This window comes from Echinops telfairi, unplaced genomic scaffold, assembly GCF_000313985.2.
Source record: "Echinops telfairi isolate 266 unplaced genomic scaffold, ASM31398v2 ScPeMD7_7410;HRSCAF=8448, whole genome shotgun sequence".
Lineage (NCBI taxonomy): Eukaryota > Metazoa > Chordata > Mammalia > Afrosoricida > Tenrecidae > Echinops > Echinops telfairi.
The window spans coordinates 20,274,822-20,288,192 of record NW_022111310.1 but is presented as its reverse complement, the minus strand read 5'-3'; the positions used below and the strand labels follow the sequence as shown (position 1 = coordinate 20,288,192).

The 13,371-nt window shown below is 47.4% G+C and overlaps 1 protein-coding gene and 1 pseudogene across 1 annotated transcript in view; both read left to right on the top strand.

Moving 5' to 3' along the window:
* Positions 1-13,371, top strand: part of ASTN2 (astrotactin 2) — a 1,157,183-nt gene that overhangs the window by 977,720 nt on the left and 166,092 nt on the right. The window lies entirely within an intron of this gene.
* On the top strand, positions 6,616-7,108 carry LOC115871867 (annotated as a pseudogene).

Here is a 13,371-nt window from a genome sequence, read left to right as displayed (position 1 = left end):
GCTATATCTTTTGATAGCTGGGCACCATCAGCTTTCTTCACCACATTTGCTTATTCACCCGCTTTGTCTTCAGCGGTTGTGTCAGGAAGGTGAGCATCAAAGAATGCCAATTTACTAGAAGAAAGTATTCTTGTGTTGAGGGAGTACTTGAGTGGAGGGGCCGTGGTCTTCATGGAAGCACGGAGGTTGAACTGCTGAGTGGGTTTAAACTTCCAACCTTTCAGTTAGTAGCCAAGAGCTTAATTTTTGAACCACCAAACCTAAATAATCAAATCAACCCCCAAACCATGCCTACTGAGTACGTTCTGACTCTGTGCCCCTGCAGAAGGAGCACCAGCCTCCTCATCCTCCCATGGGATGGCAGGTAGGTTTGAACTGCTACCCTTCCAGCTCGCAGGCTAGCACTCATCGATCTGGACAGCACCATGGAAGATCTTTTGTCCCACCAGGGCTCCCCAACAAAAGAGCCCCCCAAAAAAACTGTGCACGTGCTGATTTTTCAGATCCCTACCCTTTTTGGAATGCCAAGCTGCCTTTCGACTATAGAACTACGATTGTGGAGATCATTCGGGTTAGTTTTCAATCAGTCCCCAATTTAAGTATGGGGAATTCGAGATCTAGAAAAGGCCGTGCCTGGCTCAAGAAGAAGATGTTTTCCCTCATCCCTGGTGTATAACTGAGCCATTGCAATTATCCTCTTAAATTCTGTGCACCCGGGCAGGAAGCTTATTCATTGGGCACCTGAAGATTAACCCAGGGATTAGGGACGAGGAGAGACCGGTCCTCTTCACCGCATTCTCCCCTAAAGCCAGGGCCATCCCTCAGCTTCTTGCTGGAGAGACACACTGGCTCTGGAGGAGAACACCACTCAAGTTTCCCTGGACGTTGTCCTGCAGCGAAGGACCCACCCATTCTCTCCGACTTCTTCCTGAGTGAGACCTAGTCCTAGCCACCTGGTTAGGTCACACTTACTTTGCTTGGAGAGGCCTAAGACTTTCCCTCCCCTTACTTGGGTGATTGGGCTCACAGATGTGATTTTGAGATACAGTGGGCAAAATTTGGTGATTGAGACATAATAGGGTGCAATGTTTTGGAGAGTCTGGCCTACAGAGAGTGATTGGATCTCTGGTTTGGGGGAAGGCCAGGGCTTCTCCCACCAGAAGGGTTCCTGGAGCTCTGGAGCAGCCCCCATCAGGACTCTGTGATGATGTAAATTCAGATAGAGCCAAGGCTGGAAGACTCTGCTGCCAGCCATGTACGCTTTTCCCAGAGTCCTTACCTTCCCGGCCAGTCCAGACTCGGGGTTTATGAGTGGGTGCGGCACAGCTGGAGTCCAGAGCCAGACTCGGTGGTTCTGATTCAGTTAAGCTACCAACCAGCTCTGTGGCCCTGCTGCTCCCTTCAGGCATTTTATTCCATACTGGAATAGGGAATGGAGAGCCATCTAGGCCGGCCGCCGTCTCTGTGTGTAAGTAAGGGTGATTCCGTCTACCCAACACATTGACTGAATTTCTCCACACTTTCAAGCAGTCTACCAAGTGCTGGGAATTCAGTGAGGAAGAAAGAAGACCTGCTTGTCAGCTCTGCCCTCGCAGGATGTTGAACCACGTTGGGTTGTGGTTATGTTGTTAGGTGCCATCAGGTCCCCTCGGACCCATAGCGACCCAGTGCATGACCGAACAAAACACTGCACAGTCCTGTACCAGCCTGACAATTGTTCCTACGTCTGAGCCCATTGATGCAGCCACTGTGTCCGTCCATCTCCTTGAGGGTCTTCCTCCTTTGCACATCCCTCCACTGCACCAAACACGATGTCTTTCTCCAGGGTCTGGTCTCTCCTGACAAGATGTCCAAAGTACGTAAGATAAAGTCTTGCCATCCCTGCCTCTACTGAGCACTCTGGCCGTACTTCGTCCGATAGAGATTGGTTTGTTTTTTGGCAGTTCATGGTAGTTTCAATCTTCTTCTCCAGTACCACAATTAAGTTGCATCGACTCCTCTACGGTCTTCCTTCCATGCTGGGCAGATAGATAAACAACTTGAAGTGCAGTGACTGCTGCAGGGGAGAGGCCATCATGTTAGAGAGCAAGACGTTTTCGCCTGTTAAAAAAGACTATTTTGAGATGAAATAAGTTTATTTGTAGGAGCAGGCAGATAGTTCTTTCTTTAGAAAGCCAGGTATTTTTAGTTGATTAGTAGGACAAATCACGCTGTGAAAAGTCACACCGACCATCACATGGCTCCACGGTGAAAGCACCATGGTTAGACTGAAAACCTCTGCAGGATGGGGGAATTCCCGCATGGCGTGGGGCTATCCCACCCAAAGCTTGAGAGAACACGGAATCCAGTATCAGTGTGATGGCTTCACTCTCCTGTGGGACATAAGAGCTCCAGGAGAACAGAGACTAAGTCTGTGTCGTTCAACATTGCATTTCAAGACCCTACTACAGTGTCTGTCATACATGCAGTGAGCAGTTAACAAATAATATTGCATAAAAGAAGTCAGCAGGCAACCAGCCTGGGCCCAGATCACAGAGGGATTAGAAACCAACCTAAGCTGTTTCGATTTTACAGATCACTTTTCCTAACCTCCTGATTCTGGTTCTTGGTTACTTCAGCCAAATGATCAACGTTCTGATGGATCCATCCACATGCTTCCTTGTGTTTACTGTAGTTCCATGCACAAGATGAGGATCAGGAATGTCCGTAGCATGAATGGATGGATGAATGAATGACTATTGGAAGACACAATACCACCACCAACAAAAACAAAAAGCAGCTGGATAGATGAGCATGAAGTGCCCACCACAGGCTTGGAATCAGTCAGGTTGAGGTTTGAAATCCCTTTCTGCACTTTTCATCCAAATAACACTGGGTGCAAGACTGAAGTTTTCATCTCATTGTTTTTATCTAAGTGATAATGGATAATGGAGCTCCCTCTTCCTCTCTCATTGTGTGTGCGTGTGCATGTGTGTGTGTGTGTGTGGGAGAGAGAGAGAGAGAGAGAATGTACTGAGAAACAAGATGTAAAGTATAATGTATTACATCAGGGTGTGGCACATACTAGATGTTCAATAAATTCCAGCTGTTGCCACTATGATTCATCTTTTCCTGGGAAAGCAGTTTCCCCCACGGTATGCTGTATAGGGAGTCCCCTGGACCCTCCCTCATTCTCTACATTGTGCAGAATAAAGTCCTGCCCACCTTCAGGACTCGGGGTGCTCCATACATTACCCCATAGGAGCAACGAGGAAACATACAGCTTTCCTCTAGTTCCTAAATGCTCCTCTCCCCCTTCCCCACCATCATGATCCCAATTGCACCTTACAAATCCGGCTGGACCAGAGGATATACACTGGTACAGATAGGAACTGGAATCACAGGGAATCCAGGACAGATGAACCCTTCAGGACCAGTAGTGAGAGTGGTGATACCAGTAGGGTGGAGGGAGGGTGAGGTGGAAAGGGGGAACCAATTACAGGGATCTACATATAACCTCCTCCTGGGGGATGGACAACAGAAAAGTGGGTGAAGGGAGACATCAGACATTGTAAGATATGACAAAATAATAATTTATAAATTATCAAGGGTTCATGAGGGAGGGGGAAAAATAAGGAGCTGATACCATCGGCTCAAGTAGAAAGCAAATGTTTTGAGAATGACGATGGCAACAAATGTACAAATGTGCTTGACACAATGGACATATGTATGGATTGTGATAAGAGTTCTATGAGCCCCAAATAAAATGATTAAAATAAAAACAAAACAAAAATTACCCTACATGACCTATTTATTTTCCCCCAAAAGGTATTGTGATAATTTTGGGGTTTAATCTCTCTTACCCATAAGGCTAGCCAGATGGATGGTATGGGTAAAGCTTAAATTCACACCAGATGCCACTCTGGCTAGGTCCAATATTATTCTAATATACATACACCCTTCCCAGGACTCCTGGGCTCAGTCTGCGGTTTAGTCCAGACAAGGAAGCAGAGGATACATGAGCTGGGAGAAGCCAAGAGTTGGTGAAGGAAGGTGATCATGATCCAGTTGGCACACGTGGGCCAGAACAAGGGCCTGAGCAGAGATCATCTCACCCAACTTCCCTAGTTTGCAGAGATGGGGTGAGATGGACTTGAATTATGTAATATGCAGATGCAAAGACAACATCAACTGGATTAGGTGCTACGCTAAAAGTAGATGGTTGCCTCCCTCATCCAGGTGATATGTCTGTCTCTTTTAAGAGTTAATATTCTTTTAAAATTATACATGAAACGGGGTCTCTGTTTTCCCCTAAGATGTCATTTATAAAGATATTATCTATGAGACCCCCTTTTTTGTACCAACACTAGGTTGAAATGGCATCCGAGGGTTCATTGAGAGACCAAGCTTTAAAAAGAGCCTGGGTGGGCAAAAACAACCAGCACAAAACATTATTGGTAGCAGGTCACAGTTACAGGTGGGGCTACAGAAGCAGATTGGGACTTGTACTCTGTTAGATCAAAGGGCTTACAAAGTTGGTCCAGGGCCTTATGATCAAGGCAATCAGGGTGAGACTGATTGATAGGGCATGATCATGACTATGTGATCCCCCAACCATCCCCAGCATGGTGACCTCCATCAAAGACACACCTGGGCAAGCCCCTAAGAAAGAGACTGCCTCTCCCTTGGCTGCCCAGAGAAGAATGGAGGCTGTCCACTTGCTAAGGCAGTCCACCTAAGGGCAAGATTATCCACATCCTTGGTTAATGATCAAAAAACCTTCAATGGAAGCTCCATCTGTGTGGGCACTCTGCAAGTGTATTTGTGGCTGTACCTTGCCATCCACGGCCTTTTGCAAACCAGGGTGGTCAGAATTTAAGCTCTACTACAATGAAGATATTGTTCTTGGGGAGGGAGACTCCAGAAAGTCTTCTCTCTTCCCTGATTCTCTGGCTCCCTAGACCCCAAATGCCCTCAGAGAAGACAGAGGCTTCACTGAAGGAAGGTCAACCTGAACTTGAAACTCATTCTGAGAACACGAAGCTTCCTTTCTGCCAAACTTTCTCCCCACCCCCATCCCTAGGGAAAAGCGTCCAAGCAAACTTCAATTCACTTGTAATTGCTTCACTCCCAGAATTAGAAGGGTTTTTTTTTTTTTTCTGGTCTCCTTCTAATACCCTCAACTGATGCTTTTACAAAACTGTTATTTTAGGGCTGTTTGGACTTGTTTTCTACATAGCTCTTGTTTTCTATTATTTCTCTCTTTTTCCAGGGTTCAGACTAATTAAAGGAAGTGTAAATCACACCTCGTTTGCACAAAATACCTTTCATGAGGTCTGGAAGCAATTTAGCTTCTGTTTGCCAAAGATCTTTAGGAAAAAAAAAATTCCCCTTGGTTTAAAAAAGATTAATTTCTTGGTGCCAAAAAAACCCATTAAGTGCACCTCCCATTTCTGAGATCTTTTATGGTTTTCACGCAAAAAGGAGAGTGCAAAAGACCGGCCTGGCTCTGTACTTGTGTCTGGCCAACCTATGCCACCGACTTGGCTGTCTTGTTGCACCGCTGAGTTTTACATGAGAGCCTACTCTCTGTGGACATTCAGAATGACTGGAAATCTGTCACTTGCTGTCTTCTCCCACCCACCCCAGGTCCTAATAAATTCCCAATGGCCACTCTTCCCAGGGCTGTATTTGACCTGGACTGTAGTTTGTCATTGAGACTCTGGATCAGTGGTTCTCAGCCTTCCTCATGCCGCGACCCTTTCATACAGTTCCTCATGTGGTGGTGACCCCCCAACCCTAAAATTATTTTCATTGCTACTTCATCACTGTAATTTTGCTACTGTTATGACTTGGGCGACCCTGTGAAAGGGTTGTTCGACCCCCAAAGGGGTTGTGACTCACTGGTTGAAAACCGCTGCTTTGGATAAAAGGGTAGAGTTGTCAACTTGGGCTATCTCTTGCTGCCTCTGTCAGAGATACTTCCCTAGTTCAAGCTTTCTGGCTCCCACCAAGTTCTTCCTTCTGTGCCCAGTGTCTTCACCCTCTTCTGGGAACTTATCCCAGCATTGCCTCTGAGGATGCAGGATGAGCTTTCTGGGGGTAGCTGCTCTGGGCTGGGGCCTGTTTTGTGGGATTATGGGATTGGCTGGGACACTCTTGTTTCCCTAGCATGTGAAATCAGGAAGGGTTACTTGTTGTCTTATGACTTCCTTGTTTACTGATGCCGAGACAGGGCCAGTAAGGGTGGCAGCTTGTCTGGAGACAAGCACCAGTGACGGAGCAGACCAGGATTAGGTGCCAGGGCCTCACTTTCTTAACAACGAAGATTTCTTTCATCGTGGGAGTTTAGATGCAAGTTGGTGGGAGAGGCGGTATGCACTCTGTTCCATTCAAGATGCTCTCTGCTTGGCAGTTGTATATGCTGCCCCTTTTATTAAAAATAAACTCACAATTTAATTTTTAACCAGCGATCCAGTTAATTCTGACTCATAGGAACCTTATATCGAGTTTCTGAGACTATAAATCTTCACAGGACCAGGCAGCCAACTTGGCAGTTCAAGACATTCCTGGCAGTACCACCAAGACGATTATAAAAAGTCGGTCATGATAGACGAGTGCGGCCACGAAGGCAGGATGGCGGATGTACTGGAGCCTTGTGAGGCTGGAGCAGAGGTTTCGCTGTGGAGGAAGATGGGGATGAGAGCACCCACACATTGAAAGAAAAAGTAAAGGCAAGGAAGGGTCATGGTTTGGGTTCTGAAGAATGGTCCGGAGCCCGGATGCCTGAAGATGCCCATAGGGTGGGGCAGGACAGTGATGAGCCTGGATCACTGCGCTCCATTGCAGGCTGGACTCTCTTTGTCATTGGGGTTCATGAAGAAATAAAAAATTCTCCATCTCAACCAGGGCAGGTGTACAGGCTACCTGAAGAGTATCTTCTAGTTGAGTATGAAACACAGAAGGAGGCCCAGGCTGCCATGGAGAGACTCCCTGGATGGGGGACAACCCCTCAGTGTTGACTGGAGATTTGTTCAGAGTTCACCCAAGAGCGAGGTGAGAGGTGAGAGGTGGCCGGAGATGCAGCAAAAGTCTAGACCGGATGAGGCACGGGGGTTCTGTGGTCTAAGGGCTCTCAGCCCTGGAGAAAGTGAGCTGGGTTGGAATGTACTGTTGACATTTCCATCTCTTACCCTTTACCTGCCTTATGTTTGAATTATGAATAAATATGTTGGTTTTGTTTTCTACTTAAAAAAAGACTCAGTCATGGAAAAAGAGAACTAGACCGAGCTACCCTTTGAGGGAAACGTGTCAAATTGTCGCAGAACAAGTTACGTCTTTGTGTCAGACAGACCCTGTGTTTGAGCTCAACTCTTTTCTTTTTTTTATCATTTTATTAGGGGCTCATACAACTCCTATCACAAGCCATACATACATCAATTGTGTAAAGCACTTTTGTACATTCATTGCCCTCATCATTCTCAAAACATTTGCTCTCCACTTAAGCCCCTGGCATCAGGTCCTCATTTTTTCCCTTCCCTCCCCACTCCCCCTTCCCTCCCCTTGATAATTTATAAATTATTTTGTCATATCTTGTCCTGTCCGATGTCTCCCTTCACTCACTTTTCTGTTGTCTATATCCCAGGGAGGAGGTCACATATAGTTCCTTGTAATCGGTTCCCCCTTTCCAGCCCACTCTTCCCCTACACTCCCAGTATCGCCACTCACACCACTGGTCCTGAAGGGATCATCCGCCCTGGATTCCCTGTGTTTCCAGTTCCTATCTGTACCAGTGTACCTCCTCTGGTCTAGCCAGACTTGCAAGGTAGAATTCGGATCATGATATTGGGGGGTGGGGTGGGAGGAAGCATTTAGGAACTAGAGGAAAGTTGTATTTTTCATCATTGCTACATCGCACCCTGACTGGCTCGTCTCCTCCCCAAGACCCCTCTGCAAGGGGATCTCCAGTGACATACAAATGGGCTTTGGGTCTGTCCACTCTGCACTCCTCGCCTCATTTTCTATGGCAAGATTTTTTGTTCTGATGATGCCTGATGCCTGATCCCTTTGGCACCTCGTGATCGCACAGGCTGGTGTGCTTCTTCCATGTGGGCTTTGTTGCTTCTGAGTTAGATGGCCACTTGTTTACCTTCAAGCCTTTAAGATCCCAGATGCTATACCTTTTGATAGCCAGGCACCATCAGCTTTCTTCGCCACATTTGCTTATGCACCCATTTGTCTTCAGTGATCGTATCATGGAGGTGAGCGCACAATGATATGGTGTTTTGTTCTTTGGTGCCTGATAACTGATCCCTTCCACTCCTCGGGATCACACAGGCTGGTGTGTTCTTCCATGTGGGCTTTGTTGCTTCTGAGCTAGATGGCCGCTTGTTTACCTTCAAGCTTTTAAGACCCCAGATGCTATATCTTTTGACAGCCGGGCACCATCGAGCTCCATCTCTTTTCATCTGTGTGACACTGGGCAAGTCTTCATCTTGTGAGGCCTCGACAATGATGCCGGTCTGTAAAACTGAGATAATAGTGCCACAATCGTAGGGTTGTTGAGACAGTTAAGCAAGGTATCGGTGACAGGAGGTGTGTAGTGTTTGTTACCTGCCGTCTGTCACTTTGGTCTGAAACTCATGAGGACCCTATGGCTGATGGGATGAAACCCCATCAGGTTCTCTTTCAATTCCCATGATTGGTGTGGATTGGCCTATTGCGATCTTTGGGATTTTCATTGGTTGACTTTTGGAAATCCTCAGGCCTTTCTTCCTAGTCTATCTTAGCCAGGAAACCCTGCTAGTACTTGTTCAGCATCATAGCAACACCTTAGCCTCCACTCACAGTTGTACGGTGATGATACATCAGGTCAATAGGCTGGGCTTCAACTCTGGGCCTCCTACTTGGAAGCTGAGGATTCTATCACTGAATAATGAAGGTCTTGCTTGGTGCTTAGTAAACCCATAGCCTTCTGTTGATTCCAGCTCATAGTGACCCTGTAGGGCAGACTAGAAGTGTTCCACTGGGTTTCTGAGGTAATAACTGTTTATGGGAGCAGATAGCCTCCTCTTTCTCCTGAGAGGCCGTTGGTGGGCTTAAACCATCATCCTTGCAGTGAGCAGGCCAGTGCCTAACCCATGGTGTCCCCAGGACTCCCTGGGTACATAGTAAGGGATCAGTAATTGCCGGCTGTGGTTGTTCCAGGTGTCTTACTTCTTAGGAGGAAATTGAAACCTATGAATGTGGCCAGTTCTTGGCCTCCAATTTCTCCCGAATGTGGAATTTACTTCCTAAGAAAATAAGTAAATAATAATACAAAAATATTTGGAACTTGTTAAAGCATGAAATTTCCAGGCTGCTTTTTTGCTGATCCGAACCTTCTGTAAGTCTTCTGAGGAGGAGAAAGTGCTGTGGACAAAAATAACTTTCTCCAAGAATGTATTACATACTATGTTTCTTGGGTCAGGTTTTTTTCCATTTGAAAAATCCAAATTTGGCAAGGGGAGAGGGGCACAGACGGATAGAAGTAGAGGTAGTTTGGGGGAAGAAGAGGCAATGGTGTTGCTTTAGAGATTGGCCTGGAAGAACAGAAACAAACAAACAAGGCACGAACTTGGGGGCCAGAGAACCCGCGTTCAAATCCTGGCTTGGCTACTTTCTGTTTATGTCTCTGAAATGTGATTTTTATCTGCCTTTCTAAACTTGTCTTTGTATATTTTCAATGCATATTTTTAAAATGGGGGTGATTGTGAGCATTGAAATTGTTCTTACAACCTGCTGCAGAATGTATAGTCCACAATCCTGGATCACATGGTGGAGTAGTGAGGTGAGTCAGGGAGAGGAGGTTCTAGGGGAAAAAATGCAGGCTGTTTCAGAAAGGGACTCTGGAGTCGGAAGAACAAGGTTGGGATCCCAGTTCCAACAATGATTGGCACTTAATTGCTGAGCTTCAATTTCCTCATCAACCAGATGGAACGACGGACAATTTCTCTGGCACGTGTTTGGTCATCTTTAGGCACCTGACCTCAGCCTTAACCCCTTTCTTCTCATTGTCATGCTGGGTGATTGCAGTGTTTTCCTATCTAGTCTCTTGGTCTCCTCCCCTGCTGCCTAGGGAATCCGTTTTTCATATAGAAGTCCAGAGGAGATTTCTCAAGCCTATGGTAACCTTCAGAATAAGTTCCCCATATTTGCATGATTTATAAGCCACCCCCTACCTCCAAGATTCAAATCCCATCTTGTGTCTCCTTACTCTCCCCAGCTCTGCCCTGGTTACCCTGACCTCCTGGTCACGACAGTCTCATAGCTGGACGACTCTTGCATTCCCATTCTTTTTCAAAAGCCCCCACCCCATCCAGAGACTGAGAAACTTCACTGACAAAGCTCTCCGACTAACTCAGTGGTTCTCAACCTTCTACCTGCCAGGACCCGTTCATACAGTTCCTCATGTGGGGGTGACCCCCCAACCATCAAATTGTTTTTGTTGATGCTTCATAACTGTCATTTTGCTATTGTTATGAATCGGGTGACCCTTGTGCAAGGGTCATTCGATCTCCAAAGGGATGGTGACCCACAGGTTGAGAACTGCTGTAACTTAACTGGATTTATGATTTAGCTTATGCAACCTCTCTGAGGCCCACTGGGCTCATCTGTAAAGTGGTATACCCATCCTCTCTCAGGGGGCTGAAGGAGGAATTAAATTTGACAGCCAATGTAATGAGCCTTGTGTCAGGGTAAACAGCCCCTAACAATATCACAAGTCCATAGGCACAACTGTATGGCGATAACATATAAAGATTATAGTAAAGTCATAGAGAATGAGAGAAATAAAGCAGAGAGCAAAATAAAGGAGTCAGACACATTTCACGGTAGCATGCCCCTCTTGGTGGTCCACATGGGATGGGAGACGAGAGGAGGAGAGAGATTTTTTTCTAACCAAGGCTTATATATAGTTGGGGGCTTGCAAATCCCCTGATTACAGGTAACGACATATGTCACAGGAAGGGATAGTACCATAGGCAATACAGCAATGGGATGGGATGATCTAGGGATGTACATGCAATAGGAAGAGGAGGGATTAGGGGTACACATGTGACAAGATGGGCGGATCCTAGCTTCAGGATGGCAGCCTAACCTTGATCATCCTTGAGGTGCTGGCTTGATTTATTCTGAGCTCTCCAGGGAAAGCAATCCACTGTCCTTAATAGCAGGGAGTGCGCCCCACCTATGGCCAGACAGACAATAGGGTCTGATTGCTCTGGATGGCAGATGCCTTCAGGGAGATAACTTGACAATCATTTACCATATATTTGGGGGAGACAGCTGGGAGAAAGCATTTTTATATTCTACAACCTTGCATATAGTATCTGCTTTGGACAGAACAGTCCTCCCTCTTTACAGTGGCCACCCTTGCCTCCAGTCCATGGATTTCCTCCAGCCTACATGTGGTGTTGTCACCCTGGACTGTCTGCACCCAACCCTGCATTTTCCCTCTCCCTGGATGGCAGGCCAGCGCGTTCCTTGCGCATTCTTGTAGCTCTGTGCTTGGGTTCGAAGTCAAAGTCCCAGCTCCCTCATGGAAGTTGGATGGGTGAAGCTGGGTAAATGGGACAGTCTCAGCCACCTCATCCCTCCAATGGGAATAATCATGGCAAGTCGGTATCTCACAAAACTTAAGGAAGACAATGTACGTGAAGCGTTTAGCGGGGATGTTGGCACCCAGAGAGTACTTCGTCCACGTGGGTCATTGTTGTTTCCTGTAGCTCCACTGCTTGGCCCGGAGAAGCCCTTCGGTGGTTGTTGAAAAGATGAAAGTGCTTCGCGAGCAAAGGGGAGTGTGTGATGAGCTTTATGATGGGTTTTAAAAGGAGAGCTGGTAACAGACCCAGGGTGGGGCCCGTTTTGTGTAATTATGGGATCGGCCAAGGCACTCCTGTTCCCCAGAGTCGGCCTCTCTCCCTCCTTTGTTGGAGACTTGGGAAGAGGGGTGAGATGGGGAGAGTGCCTAAAGGTTCATTGTGAGACAGGCACAGGCACAGAGAACCAGCAACACGTGGGCTGGCAGCGCTGCCCTTCCATGGTGCCCTAATCCTGTCCTCCAGCACTTCCTGTGTTCCCGCCCAGCCTGGTTCTTCTCAGCCTCTCCTCGCAGCCATGCCCACCACCCCGGTCAGCCCATTTGTCTCCTGGCCACCTGTGAGACCATCTGAGCCATCTTGCCTTTTCTCAGTCCGACTGGAAGCTTTTGGTTTGTTTGATGGTTTGTGTCCATGCCATGAGCCCACCGCATGGTGGACCATTCTGAGCTTGAAGCCCAGCTTGCTTTCTCACCAGCTTCATCATGTGTGACCCCCAAGCCCCAGTTTTCTGGGGCTGTCACATGAGGGTAGTACTCTCCATTCCTACGGATGCCGGAAGGGTTAAATAAAAATCTAGGGAGCACTTGAGTTTGCTCTTGGCATGTCAATAGTAAATGCTTCTTCTGGAATCAGTCCCCCCTTCCTCTTTTCATTTCTGTGTTTGCCTCTACACATGGATGGGTGCCCTGTACAAGCAGGACTTCAACTGGGGGCTGCGGAGGGCCCAAAGGTGGACAGAAGGGTTGGGCTCAGTGACCTTCTGCGTTCTTTCTAGCACAAAAGGATAGTACTATAGAAAGTGCTTCCAAACTAGAGAAGGTCATCCCGAGGACAAGGGGCCATGTGACACCACCTTTATCGAGGCACCTGTATCTGGGCACCCTTTTGGGTTCACTGCAGACAAAGCATGTTGGAGAACGGCCCCGCGATCAGGGGAGGGGCGCATACACGTCCTCTCATTACTGTTCACGTCTTAGTCCTGTTAGGGTGACTTCCAAGTGGAAGTCCCCTCCCAGCAGTGACTTTCAAGGGCTTCTTACATTTAGAGCAGAGAGACCGACTCAGGAATGAGGTGATTATTTTGAGGGATTGCCAAGGGGTAATCTTAATAGACTTTCTCAAAGGACACATGGTGATCACGGGGCTGGGTACGAGGACGTTTTCAGACATTTGAAAATTACCTTGGTGAGAAAAAGGCCAGCAAAGCTACCCTAAGGGACTTTTTTCTTCCACCACGACCATGCATCTGCTCATTCTTCAAGGGTTCCCCGGGGCTGGCCTGTGAGGATTCTGTTGGGAAAACACTCCACCTGTCCCACAGTTATGAGCTTGCCCTTACAGACTTCTTTTTGCTCCCTGAACCTCAAGGATGAGACGAGAGCCCCTTGAAGATGCCCAAACTGCCGTGTTGCCTGGGTCTGCATGGAAGAGTGCGGGATTCCTGGGGGGGAGGCTAAGAGAGGTGGAACCATCCCTGCAGAAGTGCAGCGCCCTCAGCAGAGGCTCTGGAGAGAACAAACAGCTTTACATG